Source organism: Pan paniscus, chromosome 1 (genome assembly GCF_029289425.2).
Source record: "Pan paniscus chromosome 1, NHGRI_mPanPan1-v2.0_pri, whole genome shotgun sequence".
NCBI lineage: Eukaryota > Metazoa > Chordata > Mammalia > Primates > Hominidae > Pan > Pan paniscus.
The window spans coordinates 56183669-56203268 of record NC_073249.2 but is presented as its reverse complement, the minus strand read 5'-3'; the positions used below and the strand labels follow the sequence as shown (position 1 = coordinate 56203268).

Sequence of the window (19600 nt, the reverse complement as noted above, 5' to 3'; positions counted from 1 at the left end):
AGAAAAGATGGAATGACTTTTTTTCATTCTGTCGAATGACTGTTTATATTGGGCAATACTTCAGGCTTGTAGGTTCAGCTTGAAAGTTCTTCAAATCAGAGGAGCCACTTAATATATAATAGAGAACAGTATAGGCAAGTCATTTATAAAAATGAAAACATTTTATATCTGCTTTTTTACAGAACAAGTTTCTCACTTCTGAGACATGGCTTTATTTTTTTTTTTTTCTGAGACCAGGGAAATATGAACCAGGGGAGCTCCACATCTAACAAATGGAAGACAGCAGAAATACATCAGTTTAGTTTGTTCTGATGTATATATATATATAATATATATATATGAAGCTATAAATAGGCAATTACAAAGATGTATTTATTTGTATCTATGGCAGTTATCGATCCCTGATTATAATATTCTGCCAATAAGATCATAGGCTAATTCAAAACTCTGACCACTTTAAATCAGAAGCACTTCCTAGCAGCAATTTTGGGCTGCAAATACAAAATACATTTTTTTTACACAGGGTGCTCATTTAGTTTAATCAAACTCATTAACAAAGGTGTTACAGTAATAAGTCCTGTTTTAATTTTGGTTACTTGATGCCCAGAGTAAATTGACTTTCTCAAGTCACAAGTAAATTTGAGCAGCTAGAATAAGCAGTTCCTTTTGGGATGGCAGCATGTCCGTCATCACACCCTCTGGTGCTTCCTGCTAACTTTTGCATTTTTTCTAAGGATAGTAGTGAAAGAAAAAGGAATAGCAAGCAGTAAGGTGGGACAACATGTAAAGATGTTAAAGGGCTTCAGAATTGTAAGAAGGCCCAGGCTCAAGGTCTCCTAGAGCAAGTTAGTTTCTCTGAGGCTCAGTTATGTTTTGTCTGTAATACAGGGTAGCAAGTAGTAACTGTGTTAAGATGTTTGTCATTTTTAACTATGTTGAGATTTTTGTTTACTCCCCTCCCATATGAACACAAACCTTTATAGGATGTTATTAGGAAAACTAGTTTGTAAAATTGTAGAATAGTTGCTGTCACTATTAAAAGGTGATGTCTTTATCGTTTTAAAGCTTTGAGTGAATTTAATTTTTCCTTAGCGTCAAGGCTACCAGACAACGTTTTTTTCCCCCATTAGAAAAGCCCCTTTCCCAGCACTTCGGGAGGCCAACGCGGGCAGATCGCGAGGTCAGGAGATTGAGACCATCCTGGCTAACACGGTGAAACCCTGTCTCTACTAAAAATACAAAAAATTATCCGGGTGTGGTGGCACAGGCTTGTAGTCCCCGCTCCTTGGGAGTCTGAGGCAGGAGAATCGCTTGAACCTGGGAGGCGGAGGTTGCGGTGAGCTGACATCGCGCCACTGCACGCCAGCCTGGGTGACTGAGAGAGACTCTGTCTCAAAACAAAAACAAAAACAAAAACAAAAAAACAAAAACAAAACCTTTGGTGGTAACTGTGGCTTATGCAGCAGCATTATAAATACAAACTCTGTGGTATATTGTCAGAGGGGTAGCTATCAGAGGCACTGATGATTCTGGGAATAAATATAGTACTTGTACTGAAGGTTCTTCCACCTTGTTTTCTAAGTTTACTTAATTGGAAAAAGAATCAGTCATTTTTGTTTTTGATTTACCATGATTTATCCCAATACTATTCATTTATGCTTGAAAAATATTTGCTTTTTTTCCTTATAGAACATCAGATATTTTTCAATCAATAGGTTCATTCTTTTATTCAATAAACATTTGTAGAACACCCATTCTCTCTCAGGTACTGTGTTAGACACTGAGATTTAAGGTTTAATTGGAAAGTCAGATGTGTAAACATAAAATGACCACAGCCTATGGTAACAGCTGTAATATATCTGTAAAAAGGCTCTTTAAACCAGGAATATATAATAGACTTAGTCTGAGGAGTTTGAGCAAGATTCATGGATGCAACGACATTTTTCTGGGATTTAAAGATTGAGTTTTTAAAAATTAGGAGAAATGTGAGAATAGTTTCTGAAAAAGTGGAGTATATAAAAAAAGCGTGATATGCATGTCTTGCAGGAACAGAGTTGAGCTGGAGGCCATTATCCTTAGCAAACTAATGCAGAAACAGAAAACCAAACACTGCATGTTCCCACTTAAGAGTGGGAGCTAAATGATGAGAACTTACGAACACAAAGAAGGAAACAACAGACATGGGGGCCTACTTGAGGATGGAGGGTGAAAGGTGTGAGGAGGGAGAGAAGCAGAAAAAAATAAATTGAGTTCTAGGCTTAGAATTCTAATTTCTTCTCAGAGCACGTTCATGGGTTAATATGTTACACTTCTCTCTTCCTATGTTTAGCAACCTGTGCAACTATGAAAAATAACTGATGGTCACACTTTGTATTCTTTCCAACAAATCAAATTATTAAATGATTTACTCAATTGTCATTGTACTTAAGAAATGTTTTCATTTATTGTTTTGAAATGCCTTTTATAGTCTAGTATTACCAAGTGACCTAATTAACTGAAAAACTATATAATCAGGCTAAAAAGTAATAAACATAGTAACCCAAGAAATAAAGTATAAATGAATAATATAGAGCAGTGGGAAACTATCTAATAAACATTATTAGTTCAAAAATAGACATTTCATGTTCCTAGTACTAACAAATACTTTGCCAAATAATACTTCTTTCTTGCTGATAGAGATCTATTTGGACTTATTTCTCTGTTGGAGTAAATGTGAAAAACTTCCAAAATTTTCTAAGTTTTCTCACCTTGACTTTTATCATTGACATTGTGAAAATGTCATTTTCTTCTCCTAGTGGGGCAATTCAGGAAAAGCACCACAGCATGGACCCTTTCAGAAGAATGCATTTCCGAGGGTTGGCCAGAGGAGATGGGGATGGGAGGCAAAAATTCCAATAAGCGGGTTTCTTTCAAGTTATATTTATGCTAGTCTCATCAGTGCTTTACTGCAGACAAAAGGTCTTTTCAATCCTTTGGATTTTAAAATAAGGGGGGAAATTTATATATATATATATGTATACACACATTTATATATATATACACACACACATATATATATACACATACACACACACACACACACACACACACACACACACACTGTTTGAAATAGTGCTGTTTCTGCATAAGGAAAGCTGTAGAGGCAGCCAAGCCATCTGCTGGTGCACCAGGGGCCAGGCTCAGCTGCAGAGTGTGAGTGTATCTCCCGGATGATGGCAGAAATACGAAAGTGGACTTGAAGCAATGCAAGGGACTAGCCCAGGCTTATTCTCTTCCACAGTTTGTTAGGTGCGTATTATGGCCCCTAACTGCATGCTGCCTGTGACCTTTGAAAAGTCACTCCATTCCATTAGGAACTGATAAGTTTTTCACATGCAAGGAGCCCTCCTTTCCCTCTGCAGGGAAACACAAAGTGATTATGATGGCATTTGACTTGCATGCTTTCCTGCTGAGAGAAAGGGTTTGCGATCCTGGCATGTAGGGAGAGAGAAGGACAAAGTGGGATAAAATATGCCAGAAAGAGCAGTGAAGCAGATCTAATATTTCTCTAAGGGGATGTTATTATGTATTTTCCAGAGGTGGATTTTAGCTTGGGTGACACAGACGGCTGCCTGGAGTCCTTGGCACTCTCCTCCTGCCACTGACTGGGGAATGCTGTGCTCCAGGTGCTGGTAGAAAGCCTCTTCATTTTGGCTCAGGGGACCATGGGGAGGGGTATGGAGTCTTTCATATCCAATAGCTGCTGATGCGAGTGGTAAGAGTTTGAGCCCAAGAGACATTTCTTTTCAAATTCGTTTCTCATTACTAACTTTGAAGAAGTCATAGATTCTATATCTAAAAATATTTGTTTAAAGCTCAGAGTTGCTGCTCTGTGAGGAAACAATGGAAGCGGGATTTTGAATGTTAGTGGAGAGGAAAGAGGAAGAATCTTATAATTAAATTTGTTCTTTTCTTATGCTTTTTCAGAAAAGGGAACAAATTAGAAGCTGTTTGTTTTTTTCTACTCTCAGAAATAGAGAAAAAAATTAGAAATGTGTCAAAGACTAGGATGTAACTTTTTATTTCTCTTCATTTCAAGTTACATACATGATACACAGAACACAGAAATGAGTTGTGCAGTTGCACTTGAATGGATTGATTTCACAAATGTTTCTGATCATCCACTAAGGGCCAGGCCCTAGGTGAGTGGTGAATACATAAGACACATGGTCAAGGAACCTATCTATATTTTCTGTAGATACCTTTTCCATTTACAAAATTACCCAGGCAACATAAATAAAGGTTGTTGGAGGTTGTGTTGGGAGAGGTATGGGGTGCACCTGTGGCATTTGGGATGGGGGTTGGGAGTTCTGAACCTCCAGTGGAGTCAGGAAAAGCCTCCTTGAGGAACTGGTGTTTCAGCTGAGAGCAGAGGGACACTGTTAGGGAGTTAAAGAGGAAGGAGGACAGTGTTCCTGTCAGAGGGAGCATGTATGAAATTTGTGAGCCAAGAGGATGATGCATTCAGAATCTTTGGCATTGAGCCTACTTGGGAAATCATGGGAGAGGCAATAGATGCTGGCTGAGGTCCCATTAAGAGATTTGGATTTTATCCCAAGGACAATGGGAAGTTGCTAAAGGGATTTAAAAGGGTGTGACATGGCTGGGTTTTTATTTAGAGTGTCATTCTAGCTACTGTATGGAGAACGGTCCAGACTGAGTCTGAGAGGCTGTTACAGTGGCCGAAAAACCAAATGACAGGGGTCTGTGCCAGGTGGCTGTGGTACAAACGAAGAGGCAGACAGATTAAGCTGATATTTATAGGCAGAATTGACAAGCATTGGTGCCGTAGGAGGTGGGAATGGAGATGACTTCCAAATTTTCTGGTTGACTCCAAACCCTGCAGACAGCAAATTAGATGGTTTACAGTCTTATTCGTTGTTTTGCCTGTACTGGGATCATGTTCAGATCACTGTATCCATTTCCTCCTTTCTTTCTTGTGTTTTGTTTTGTTTTGTTTTTTAAGAGATAAAGCCTTGCTCTGTTGCCCAGGTTGGAGTGCAGTGATGTGATCATAGCTCACTGCAGTGTCAAACTCCTGGGCTCAGGCAATTCTCCCACTACAGCCTCCAGAGTAGCTAGGACTACAGGTGCCAGCCACTGTAGTCAGCTCATTTCTTTATTTTTTATTGTAGAATTATAATGAATGTAATAATAATCTGATGCTATATGGTACTTTGCATATCTTCATATTTAATCTTTACAACATACTTGTTGGTAGCCATATTTTAGAGATAAGGAAGCAGGTTTAGAGAAGTCTTAAGTAACTTGCTCGTTTAACTGGTCAGCTGGTACTGAAGGTCAGGTCTCCTTAATTGCAAAGATTTTGTTTTTTTCCACCACAAGAAATATATTCACAGCCAGTTCATGTTTGGAAGGATGTATTAAATAACAGAGTCCACATAACCCATTTATATTCATCATCTCATTTATCCTCACAATCAACCTATGAGATAGATATTGCTGTGTTCCTCAATTTACAGATACGGGAAAATTGGCACAAAGAATATAAAAATCTTTCTCCAATTTCTGTAATGTGAGGAGACTCTGGAGTTGTGGTTCCCAGCCTCCAGAATTCAGTCTCTTAAAATTACCTAAACTGCCAACAGTAACATGTTGAATACAGTTGTCATGTTTTATACACAGAACTGTGATTCTCCACTGATCATTTCAATACCCATATGATCTAGTAGAGTGCACCTCAAAGAGTTTAGGCGAAAAATGCAGGTGTCGTTTTGTCCACAGGGTGATATAAAAGTTATATGTGTGTGTGCGAATGTGTAAGAGTATTCATTTGAGAGACAGCTAAATATAATTTGAAAGTTTAACTTTTCGGAGGGCAGTCTTATTTGGCTCATTTTACATATGGTCAGCAGAATCTCTTGATAACCCTATATACTGATGACATTGGATGCCGTGAGTGTTGAGAAGGAATATATGTACTGACAAGATCAAAACTGAGATAACTTGAGAAAAAGGAAACTTCAATATATTTATCTTAAAGAGAAAGCATTTCATAAAAATAAATTTGGAATTATACTATGAGTATGACTTGCATGAGTCCAGTAAGGTCATCATTGTTTGAGAATAAATTGCCAATTTAATAACTGGTAAGAGCCTTTATGTGCTTCCTCAAGCTTCATGCCTAGTGCATCTCCAGAACTGTGGTTAGACGGGAGAGCATGGGCTCCAACTCTGTTTATTATTCTCTTACTAGATCCTTTCTCAAAATCTGGCTCCCAGAGTGGGAGAAAGGTTGGAAAGGAAATGAATTTATGTAGAATACAGTTTCTACCTGCAGTCTATTCCCTGTCTCTCGTTCACTCACCTACTCCCCCTTTACCTAGCTGCCCCCTCATTGATTGTTATGGAATGGTTGCTTTAGCCTACGGTTCTGGCAAAGAGACATTCAATAATTCCCAAGGAATAACTTTGCAAGGTGCATTCGCCCATTCTGATGAGCTGTAAGAGTAGTTTGCTAAATAGCACTTCAGTGTCTCACCTTCTAAAATACCTAGTTTATGGCAAGAGGGATCAGAAGCAGAGATTTTCAACTGTTCCTCTTCTTTACCCTTTGTTTCAACTTTATGGCTGGTGAATATAGTCGTATAATATTGTGGCTGCCAATTAAGTGGGATATTGATACAGATCACTGCAATCACAAAACAAATGGTACAGTAGAACTAGCTTATGGATGAACTTTCTTACAGCGGAGACAAATCTGAAAGGACTAAAAACTGTGCCCCTGACCCAACAGAGTAAGAGAGTGTCTTGAGGGGGGGTGGTTAGTTTTTTGGGAGTGATTTGGGAGGGTAAGGAGAATTTTTTTCTCTGCTGCCTGCATTTTGTTTCTAGCAACATTAGGGTATGATACATACCATCTTTAAGTATTGTAGACATTAATGGGGAAATGACTTATTACTCTTTGACAAAATGTCCTTGCAATAATATAATCTGATGATTGTATCTTGTTAAAATTTTTTTGCTGTTTGCTTGACGTTTTGTTTTTGTTCTAGTTTTTTGTTTTGTGTTTTTGAGCTCCTGGTATCCAAACTGCAGGATTTCTTACCTGCATATTCTAAAACAGTTTGCAAGAAAGACAATGGGTTGCAATTAGCTGAAAAGTAGGACACAGGAAGAAATGGAACAGGCGCGAAGCAGTCAATTCTTGCCTAACTTTCAGTTTGTTTCTAGAATTACAAAAAGCAATTTATGTAATAGACAAAACTGGCTAACAGGTTTTGACCACAACATGACTTGAAAGAACAGACTGTGACCTCAGCTTAAACTGCATACGAGCACATTCTGAAAACCAACATTCATACGTTTCTGGCTTATAATACTCCCAATACATCTTTACACACTGTTCTTTCTTTAGTGACAAACTCTTTAAAAATATACTGAAGTATAAGATTAAAAATTTATCTTGCTATTACATTCAGATGTTAATTTTTATTTCCAAACCTTAACACAGGATCTGTCCTTTACAGATGTTTCTCTTAATTACTCAAATACTTAGATTCTCTTTCCTTAAGTCTCTCTCTCTCTCTCTCACCCTCTCACCTCTCTGTTTTATCCATCAGTTTATATATCATCTTCCCTTATGTCTCTCTCTGTCCTGTCATATATTCATAAGGTGATATTTGTACACATACACACACACACACACGTACTTATAAACAGCAGCCTCACTGCTAATAGAGGCTCTGGTAACAGAATATGCAGTGTCCATCCACATAGGACAATAAATAGTTAAATTAGATTAGTACTCTTTGGCCCTTAACTTTGAAAGGAAAAGATCACCACGAACTTCTTTACCTTGTCTGGTTAGTTTTCACCCTTCCTTCCCTGGACATCATTTTTTTCTTACCCCGTGTTGGGGAAGCCAACTATCAGCCCTTTAGTGAACCCATAGGAAATACTAGATATGAAATAGGAATGTCTCCACTGCTTCCTTCATCTCAGTACAAATGAAAGGGATGTAGGATGAACATTTGAAAGGAAAGCACATTTAAATGTCAATATATTTTCCATCTCCTTTTAATTATCCCTTTTCTTTCTCCTTCTCCATCTGTCTTTAACACACAAACAGGCATGCTCATTTAAAGTGTCATTTCACTCTAGGAGGTACTTTTTAGGAATATGGAAAATTGCTGAAGGAAGAGAAAAACATTAGTAAACCTATATTCCGATTAACGTTGTGAATGATATGAGTTGCTCTTATTTTGAAAGTGGAAGTGAGAATCTCAAGTGTGAAGTAGAGTTAGATGCTCATATGATTTCCTCATAATTCCTTCTCTTTTAGAGAGAGAATATCAGAGAAGAAAAAAAATTATGTAAGTAAATATAGTAGCATGCAAAATCTACACCTGCCATATATTCAGATCTTACTGTACAACTTAACCTCTGAATCATAAAGGAAGCAGCAAAACTTAGTCTGAATATGTACAAATGGTGTTAACCCAACTTTGTAAGTATAAGAAAATATTTTTATGCATGCATACCTACACTAGGTTTTTCTTACTCTTTGATGTTATTAACTGATATTTTAAAAAATTAAAATGCTACAAAAGTAGGAACTTGTTTTATCATTAGCATTCACAGCTTCAAACAGTGTGTGTAAATTTGAAGAAAAATGAGAAGCGTATTCTAATACAGTGATATGTACTGTTGCTTGCTATAAGAGGAATATATAATGGAATATTTTCAAGGCTGCTTTTAATTTATTCTCAGTGGAAACTTTTCTCCACTAATTTATCAATGCAGTTTGCCAATTTGAGTTTGGACTTTTTTAGACAAGAAATGCTGTGACTTTTATAAAGTGTTGGAGGAATAATCTTCTGAGGGACATGATAATAATTATGATTTGTTACTCACTAATGCTACACAAGAGTTTACATTGTTAACCAAATGAATTTAACCAAAATTTTGAGTACCGTTACTATCAGAAATGCAGCCCTCTTTTTTGGGGGGGTTATTTTTTAACCTTTTTAATTAAAAAAACAGTTTTAACTTTTAGATGCAGGGGATACATGTGCAGGTTTGTTACATGACAGGCATAATTTTTACCTTTATATTGTTATTTTTCTGTGCTGAGTTTTCTGAATACAGAGATTATATGTATATACAAGAAAGAAAACCAAATTTTCTAATTGCCCTAAATGTGCAATAGAAATCACTCACAGAGAGGAAAAAAAAAACATGAATCAAGCATTAAGCCATTAAACTGTACCTAATAGGCATTTATTCTATGGGCATTATGAATATGAGTCGTGCCCCATTTAAAATCTAACTGAAATGATTGCACATTTCATTAGTGAAGATAATGACCAGTTTATTCCTTCCCCCCAAAATCATATATGTATGAAAAACACCATTAGAAGGTAAACAGTACTTTTAAGGAAGGGAGTAAACATGACCTATTTAAGTAGGGTCAGTAGAGGAACATTTGTTTCCCCTTTCTTTGTCTTTTTTTTTTTTTAACAATTGAGACTTCAAAAAATAATTCCCAATTTTATCCCACAAATTCAATGTGTGAAATAATTTATTTTTCCAGTGCATTCAACATCAGTTTCTTAATGTTAAAAACAAACTCGAGAATACTCAAATGACTTATAAATGTGAACATTCAGTATCTCTATTTACAAGAAATGGGATGTCTTCAATCCCTAAATCTCTGATTGGGTAATGAGGAGGAGGATCAGTGTTCTTGTTCTAGTTTTATAACTAACCAGCTGTGCAACTTGGAGAAATAACTGAACCCCTCTGGGCTTCTATGGTTAATTAAGAGAACTCAAAGATTTACAGGCTCTTTTTCAGCTTAGAACAATTTTATCATTCTGTTGTAAAAACACCAACATATATACATACTCAAGCACATATCAGTGTCCAGTAACTAATTGCCCAGTAATTTCTCATATGAAGAGCTTTATATTAATTTCCAAAATAGATGGCATCTGCAAAACATGTTTTTTGGTGGTAGGAGGGGTTTGGATTAATCTCAATCTAATTCTATTCGATTTTTTGAGAATTAAATGTGATTATCTCCTTGATCCAAAATGTAATAATACATTAATACTTATTGAGTGCCTATTATATGCCAAATATGGTGTTCTATATGAAGGCTACAATGCTGAGCAAGTGCTGACTATGAACCTGCCTTCATGGCACTTATAGTCTAGCAAAGAGACAGATATTAAAGTGTAATTCTATCATTAAACCATAAAGCTTAAGTCATAAATCTTCTCAATTTAGTCCATCACCAGCAACCACCAAACCAAACACATGCAACAAATAATTTTTTGAAACAAAACATATCTTGGTGCTCATGAACCGAAATGTCCTCAGAGTCCAGAGAATGGTGAAAACATTTCCAGATTCTTGGCTTTGCCTGATGGTATTCTGTTTATATGGCAGCCTTCCTTAATCCTCTTTTCCTTTGTTCCTTAATTTCTAGGCTTCAACCTCTTTAAACAAAAAGTGTAGTTTTATTTCAACTAAGTCTGAAATCCTCTTTCCTGTCCTTGTTCCTCAAATTTGTAAGATAAAGCATCATTTTGTTTTGAGTTTTCTATTTCTTTCTGCATGCAAGATTTCTGTGAGACCAGTCAACACTTTTCAATATGGATGATTTCTTACAGCTTGTCTTCAATGCATTTTTATTCAAAAAGACAACCTTCCCTCTGGAGCTGGGAATGGGGGAAGACAGAGCTGTCTGGTGGGTGCCTTTAGGTCATCAGAATAACCATAATAATGGATATGCAATTACAAACAAATTTTAAGTATTGTGAATTTTTTTTCAAAAACTTTTCAAGGAAGACTTACCTGAGAAGTGACGAAATCATGGCAAAATTGGAAACTGGTGTGACTGCAGCAGCATTTAAGAGAGGGAGGCCGGGCATGGTAGCTCATGCCTTTAATCCCAGCACTTGGGGAGGCCAAAGAGGGCAGATCACCTGAGGTCAGGAGTTCAAGACTAGCCCGGATAACATGGTGAAACCACATCTCTACTAAAAATACAAAAATTAGCTGGACATGGTGGCCTGTGCCTGTAATCCAAGCTACTCAGGAAGCTGAGGCAGGAGGATAGCTTGAACCTGGGAGGTGGAGATTGCAGTGAGTGGAGATAGCACCACTGCACTCCAGCCTGGGCAACAGAGTGAGACCAAAAAAAAAAAAGAGGGAGGGAAAGAAACATGAGAACACTTTTCTTAGAAAACTACAAAGTAGTACACAAGGATAATATTTACTCCCACAAAAAAAAAGATTTTGATAACAAAAACAACATACACTAGAGCAGACAAATTTGCTGTTCTAAAAAAAATTACCTCTTTGTAAGTTTGGTATACATAGAATGGGTAGGAGAATGCACACAAAGGTAGATGTACATAAATTCATGACTGAATTGTTTGTAATAATCCTAAATCTGAAGCTATTACCAGAAAGTTAAAAACAATTCACAATAAAGAAAAAGGCCAATATCCCTTTTAGTTAGTTATTAGAGATTTAGTTTTAAATATGTGCTGACTTTTTAATATGTAAAGTATCTTTAAATTCGAATCGAGTATTTCATAGTCACAAATATTGACAATACTTTAGTTACATCAGATAAAAACAAAACACGTAGGAAATTATGACTTCTAATAACACGTTTCACTTCTCTTCCCCAGTCCTGTTATCTTTCTATCCCAAATTCCATGTGAAAGTTTCCCATGTTTAGGATTAGTGTTCTCCCCAATTAGTGAGGCATCCAGAATGGTATAGGGAAAGCACATGTAATTTGGTTTTGATATTCTGTTTTATTCAATTACATTTTTTATTGATAGGCTTCAAGGAGTCAAAATGCCTATTTTACAGTTGCTTATTTTGAGTTAAAAAAGTACCACATATGAGTTAAAAAAACTTGGATTTTGGTCATTTTACTATAATTGCCTTTGAGGTTTTTAAATTGTTTTTCATTGTATTTTTCTCTTACATGTGTTTTGCATACATAATGAACAGCAGATGCAATCAAAATATTAGAATAAAATTATATAGCAAATGCTTGTGGAATCTGATGTTTTTCCAGTTGATTCAATTTTTGCAAAAAAGTACTCAAACTCCATTATAAATAAGGAGAGATGTGTACCATAGCTGCTAGCATCTGGTTCCTAGAATAATGTCTAGCACTTAGAAAGTATTCAATAAATATCTGTTGAGTAAATGAAAGTCACATCTAGGTTTTCTGTCTCATTCTCTCTCTTGCTTTCTTTTAAAATTGTGGATGTGCATGTGTTACGTGGGAGAATTCCAAAGTGATGTGGAATATTTGTCAAATTGCACGCTCTTAGATTGTCTATTTCAGAGCATTTTATGGCTTTTCCTAAGTGAAAATAACAAAGCAGAAAGTAGAACACTTACTATTTTATTTGCTGAAATACAATAGAAAATAAAAGCACTTCACAATTGAGTGCTTTTAATGGAGACACTGTGCTAAATACAGGGGCTCTTGAGTGGGGAACAGGTAACTCAGGGTTCCCAACTTCTTGGAGCCCTAGGTATATGAACAATGAATGAACAATTACAAGTAAAATAAATGTTATAAGAAAGTGGTTTGCCAGTCAGTGATTGGGATACTTGAATGTGTTTCTCAGAAATCTATTGGTTGATTGGTCCTCCTTTAAATATTAATGTTACCTTTAAGGGAGTAGTTTTCCAACTTTCTTGAAACCACATGTTTCTTAAAAGCATTTTGAAAAAATCTGTGCCCCTCATTCCAAGTTGACATTTCAACTTTCCTATTGTAAATTTAAATAGTTGTAAACATGTAATTTTCAGTGTTCTGCTAATATTTGCATTTAAAAATAAATATGTTACATCACTTCTTTACATGTCTGGCATTACCTAAAAATACTCTGATTTTTTTTGTTCTTTTTTCTTTTATTTTTTCTAATCGACATACAATAGTACATATTTACGGGGTACACAGTGAAGTTTTGACACTTACGTAGTAATTAGGTCAAGCTAATTAGAATATTCATCATCTCAAACATTTATCATTTCTTTGTGTTGGGACATTCCATGTCTTCCTTCTAGCTATTTGAAACTGTATCTAATGATTTGATTGCCACCCTTAGCCGTTAAAATAAAAGTGAGCAAACTATTCTCTGAAATTAAGAAATCCTATACTTTTCATTTTCTCCTTTGAGCTCATAAACTTCCTTCATATTTATCCTAATGTTATGTATTATTAAGTCTTTTATTCATCATTCCAAATTTAATTAAAATGTTCCTTTGACTTAATTACTAAAAAATTAAAGTGGTTTAAGTTATGATTTCAATTGTCTTTAGTACACAATTGGTTAAAAGAACATATATATAAGTGTGGATGGGCTATTAAATATTAAAATTAAAAATATTTAAATGCATATCTTGAATGGATATGATTTTTTCAATTAGTTTATAAATCTTTAGCAGAACATGACATATTGCTACATTGAAGGAGGGCTCATAATCAGCTATGGTCCTCTTTTTTATTTTTATGGATGTAAGTGCTAAGGAATGGTGGGAATAGAAGGAATTTTTAAACACGTCACTCACTGCTTTGACTCTTTTCAAGTTATATGCCAAAAATCACATAGCTACTTCTCAGCAAAATGTGTACTTAATGATTTGTCACTGACAGTGCTGATTGGATCCTCCTTCAATTTTGTTAAAAGATTTGGACACCCCTGCCTTGTAGGATATTACCTGTCATCGAAGCGACTCATTTTCTTAACATCCAACACCAAAATTCCAATATTTCCTCCTAAAGTTTGGTGTCTCCGTTTTCACACACCACGATGATCATATTTCTTTCTCTTATAAAATAGGAAAAGAATGATTATGAATGAGGAGGTAAGAAAGCTGATTCTGAATGAGATTTTTACCTCAGGGAGTGTTCAGGCAAACCAATTTCTGGGAAGAGTACATATGGTTAGGCAGCTTTGGAAACTGATTTCCCTTAACTGACCATTTCTACATACTATTTGGAAAGTGCTTATATGCCTCATGGGCATTTGTACCCCAGTTAAAGGCAGCTTCATTATGTTATCAAGAAAAAAGGACAACTGAATTCAACTATCAACACCTAGTAATAAAATACAGTTACTGGTTTGGTCTTTTACTGATATCACCAATCCATTATTTTTAATGTTAGAACTTGAAGTATAGGGTACATTTTACTTTCTTTATGAAGGTCCTCTTGTGCCTCTTACAAGAAGCAAAATATTTTCAATGGATCAATAGAATACACAGCAAATATAATACATATCCAAAGGCATTATAGTTATAAATTCACTAAATGTGCTATGAACACACTGGGATCATTCTGTGGCTCTAAATTAAACAGCTCCATTTATAAGATGAAGACTGCTATAAAAATGTATTTCCTATAGGAAAAGAATTATGAGATTCTGTGAGTTCTGGTATAAAAGCCGGAGTAAAATGGAATATGCTTTTACCTCTAGAGAGTTCTCGCAGATATTGCAGCATCTTACAGAGAAAAGGAAACATCTTCACATGTCGAAATCATTTCATATTGAAGGGATAAAGAGTGATTAAATCTAATTAATCTATACCTGTATTTATATTAATGGTCTAGTGTTCTTTTATAAAGTAAAGAATTTCATCCCTAATAATTTATATTTGGTCCTGACACAATTTTTTGTCCTCACTATTGAATATGCACGTATTCACTTTACCTCTTAGGAGCTCATTTGCTTTATCTGTCAAATGAGACAGATGGTTTTTAACTTCCCTTCTAGCTTGAATTGTCTTTCTGGTGTATGATGTTATGGAAATTTATGTTTCAAACAGTAATTAAAGTAAGTTGTGGCTGATTTATCATATCCCTAGATTTTAATATCATTTGAAACTGAAACCCTTTACTCTAGGTCACTATAAAAAAAAGTGAGACCAAATCTCTGTTTTCTTGGCTTTATTAAATATTTGATTATAGCTAGCTTCTCATCTGTTTACAGCTGCTTTAGTTTATAAATACAATCAAAGATTTAATAATTACTGTCTTCAATACAAAGAAAAAGTAAAATATATAATGTCAGGATTTCATATGATGTAGGAGTAAATTGACTTAAATTTAGTTCAGATGCGGATAGGATGTGGGTGTTTATACCTCAGATGTAAGAATATTGCCTATGTGTCCAGACCCTCCGTTCCTCCTCAGTCTGGACATGTCTCCAAGACATGTTCCAAAGGGGGGTCTCTCCTTAAGACTTTGAGTGGCTTTTTCATTCTAAGGGAATAGATTGACATATTATATGACCTCCAAATGACAAGGCCCTACTTTCAAGGGAAGGGATGTTTTCAACACACGAGGTATATTTTGAAGATAGTTTGCCAGCACGCTTCTATAGCACTCATGGCAGTCTACTGGAGAGGGCCTTGGAATAAAAGAGTGAGTAAAATCTAAATGGACTGCTTTGTTTGTACCTTCCTTCATTTGGAAAGCATTGATATTGGAAACTAGAGAAGAAGTTATCTGTAGTTTTTGTTGCATGATGACTTTCTTGATGATCTGTCTGCATTATGGTGAAATCAGCACCTTCATGATTCATTATGGTGATGAGTGCTCTAATCAGCTCTTAGGGTGGGAATGATCATCATTGACATAGCCTCAGCAACATAGAGAATAAGGAAAAAAAAAAAAACAGCTACCAGGGATTAGTCAAACTCAGACACACCTGAGATATATCTTGGACACTCCTAGAGTTGTGTGTGGAGCCAGTTGAAGGACTGCATCTTCCAAGACTGTCAAGCCAGAGTGGTACTTTTTTTATTGATGTTTTCCTAAATCAATGATTACCATCACCATGGTATAGCTCAGACTACTATAAAATTGTTGCCTAGAGTACAGTTGTGTGGCGATTGACAAAGAGCTATAAGGGCACAGACAAAGGTTAAAAGCTCTCTTAATGTAAGTAAAGGATACAACTTAAAGCACAGTGTTAGTACCACTCACTCCCAGCTAATTGGCAAGTTGTTGCCTTCCAAGCCCAGATACTTCCTGTGTAGGGTGTAGTGCTGTCAGAGACTTTGAGAAGCTAACCTTGCCCTTTCATTAGGGATATGAAGTCCTCTTGGCCTCTCCGAATTATTTTTGGAGACTTTGGCTATTTGCCTACAAGCTATAAGAAATTTGTGGGCCGGCTGGATGCGGTGGCTCATGCCTGTAATCCCAACACTTTGGGAGGCTGAGGCAGGTGGATCACGAGGTCAGGAGTTCAAGACCAGCCTGGCCAACATGGTGAAACCCCATCTCTACTAAAAAAAAAAAAAAAAAAAAGCCAGGCATGGTGGTGGATGCCTGTAATCCCAGCTACTCAGGAGGCTGAGGTAGAGAATTGCTTGAAAACAGGAGGTGGAGGTTGCAGTGAGCCAAGATCACGCCACTTGTGACACGCCACTTGAGTCTGGGTGACAGAGCAAGACTCTATCTCAAAAAAAAAAAAAAAAAAAAAGACATTTGTAATAATCTGGGCTCTTTTCTCAGTGCCTCCTGAGGGACTCTAATGTCAATTTCCTGGTGTGACATTCCTTAGCAGGTGGCAATGTCAAACCTACTTGAGATGTATTCTCACACAGTCTCATTAAGTTTCTCTTTTTCTTAATATTTAAAGGTAGAGTCTTCTGTTCCCAGCATCTGCTTTTCTGGGAGGTGTTAATGTATTTTATTTCAGCTCAAGATCCTAACTAAAGAAGTTTCACCAGTGAAAACAGACTAATCTCTGCTGTCCACTTACCTTTACCTTCATTGCAATAGGCCCTAAGAATTCGGTCTTGGAGAAATTGTAAAATTAGTTTATCACTCCATTAATTAAGGCTGGAGTGCAATATGTTGGGGGAAAACATTCTATTCCCTCTTCCTCCATTTAAGTTTGCTTTGGGCCATAATTTAGAGTTAGAATATAAATCCATGTACAACAAAGACTTATTTCTTACCTGTGTTAACACCTTTTCTTGCCCCTGTCTAGGATTATTCACTCTTAAGCTAACTTGATGAGTTGAATTAGTAATTCAACAAATATATGGAACATTTTTAATACAATAACAAAATTTATCAAGCTATGTGCCAGGCACTGTGCTTCCTTATAGCTAGCTCATAAGTTAGGCACTTTATTATCCTTATTTTACAGATTAGATGCCTGAAGCTTGGAGCAGTGAAGTTTTGAAACTAGGCAATCTAAGGCTCATACTCTTTAGTTCATAGTGTACTATACTGCTTGCTTTGCTTTCTAGCTAGAAAAAGGGAGCTAATTATATATTTTATTTTAGCTGTCCTATTTTGGAAGCTATACTGAGTGTAGGTAAAAACTGAAAACTTTGCTGGATTCAGCTATGACATTTAAAGAGCTTGGAAGTCATCATTCCTGCCCTTGCAATAAAAACAAAAAAGCTGGACAAGTTGATAATTTAACAGGTTTTTGTAGACATTTCAGAGCAATCAGATTGTGAAGCAAAGCAAAGTACCACCATGAAATCTGGAGAGACAGGTGAAACTAGAGAGTCTCAGCTGAGATCTGCTTATCTGGAGCAGAAGATGCTTGAGCAATAAACTGGCAGAAACTTTTAAATGGAAATTTTGGCAAACTGGTGGAGGCTGAGCATGGACTAACATGACAGTGATGAAATCCTGGGGGCCACTGTCTTAGAGGAGTCCCCCACAGCATCAAGGGCTTTGCCTTCAGGAACCCCACCAGGTTCTCCCAGTGAAATATTCTCTCGCAGGAGAAAGGAAAGAATAATCTTCGTAAAATACACAAAAAGGCTTCTCCATAACAAAGGCTAAATGAAATTTCACCACTGAAGTCTCTTTCAGCCTTTCAGTTTCACTTAAAGTGCTGGTGGTGTTGGCAGGGAAGATGGAGATGTGAGGTCAATAAAAGGCAGGCATTCAAGGAAATAGGTTGGAAGTAGTGTAGCTAGAAAAGGATATAGAGGTCTGCTGCACCACTTTGAACTGTGACATTCACAGCCCAGAATCACAGGCCCACTAAAAGAGTGACAGTCAGTTGATTGCAGAATGCTCCCTTTTCCCCACACCTTACCATCAGTGCTCTAGTGTGGTAAGAGTGAATCTTAGTGGAAAGAGCTGTGAGATAGACTCTCTCTAAGGAGGAATACTTAGGAAAGGCCAAAGTCAAGAGAAGACAAAAACTAAGATGCTCTGGCACCTATAGCTGCAGATAAAGATCTCACAGCCCAAATCTTAGCAGATTAATGTAAATCCTTACATTCAAGTTGTGTTTATTTTAGTTCTCATTACCTGGTATGCACTGGCTTTCAATGAAAAATTGCAATGCATGGCAGAAGGCAAGAGACAGCCTGAAGAGACAAAGCAGGCATCAGAACCAATGTCAGATATGACAGAGTTAGTGAAACTATAAAACAAGGAATTTAAAATAACTATAACATGTTAAGGATTCTAATGGTAAAAATAGTCATCACATAAGAAGAGATGAGTAATGTAAGCAGAGAAATTTAAAGTAAAAAAACCAGAAGGAAATGCTAGAAATAAAAGCAGTCATACAGGCAATTGTTTTGATGGGTTTACCAATAGACGTAACATGGCTGAAGGGAAAAAATCAGCTTGAAAGGTCAGTAGAACTTCAAAAACTGAAAAAATGAAAACAAAAACAAAAAATAGGCAAAACATCTAAGAACTGTGGGACTACCTCAAGAGGTGTAATAATATGTGCAATTAGGATACCAGAAATAAGTGAAAAAGAATGGAGCAAATCGACTATTTGAAGTATAATAGCTGAGAACTTTCCACGATTAATAACAGATACCAAAACATAGACCTAGGAAACTCAGTAACATTGAGCCAGAAAAATACCAAGAGTGTACATATAGTAGGCATATCATATTCAAATTGCAGAAAAGCAAAGGCAAAGAGAAAATCTTGAAAAAAGCCAGAGGAGGGTGGGGTAAATACTTTGTCTAAGAGGAACAAGAATGAGAATTACAAGGGACTGCTTATCAGAAACCATGCAAGCAAGAAGTGAGTTTGGTAAAATATTTTAAGTGTTGAAAGAAAAAAGCCCACCAATCTAGGATTCTGTATTCAGCAAAATTATTCTTCAAAAGTTCAGGAGAAATACTTTTTCTGAGAAACAAAAGTTGAGGGAATTCTTTGCCAGCAAATCAGTCCTATAAGATGTGTTAAAAAGTTCTTCAGGCAGAAGCAAAATCTTACATGTCAGAAACTTGAATACACATAAAATAAGAGTATTGAAGGCCTAAGTAGTAAAGTTAAAATATTTTAATTACTGTATTTTTAATTGACCTGAAATTTATTTAAGGCAGGAGTCAATTCTCCAAGAGCACGTAATCTTAAATATACCAAAATATATGAGGCAAAAACTAATAGAATTGAAATAATAGACAAGTCTACTATTTTTATGGGAGACTTCAATGCCTCTCTGTCAGTAATGGATAAGGAAACAGAAGATCAGTAAAGTTACACATGACCTGAACAGAACTATGAATGAAATTGATCCAATTGATATATATGGAAGACTCC

General features: G+C 36.2%; 1 long non-coding RNA gene across 1 annotated transcript in view; it reads left to right on the top strand.

Annotated features, from left to right (window-relative positions):
• Window positions 1-3178: 3178 nt before the first annotated feature.
• Window positions 3179-19600, top strand: part of LOC134728762 (uncharacterized) — a 309900-nt gene continuing 293478 nt past the window's right edge. The window contains exon 1 of the long non-coding RNA XR_010109549.1: window positions 3179-3288. This is a non-coding gene — a long non-coding RNA (uncharacterized LOC134728762). The remainder of the gene's footprint in view (window positions 3289-19600) is intronic.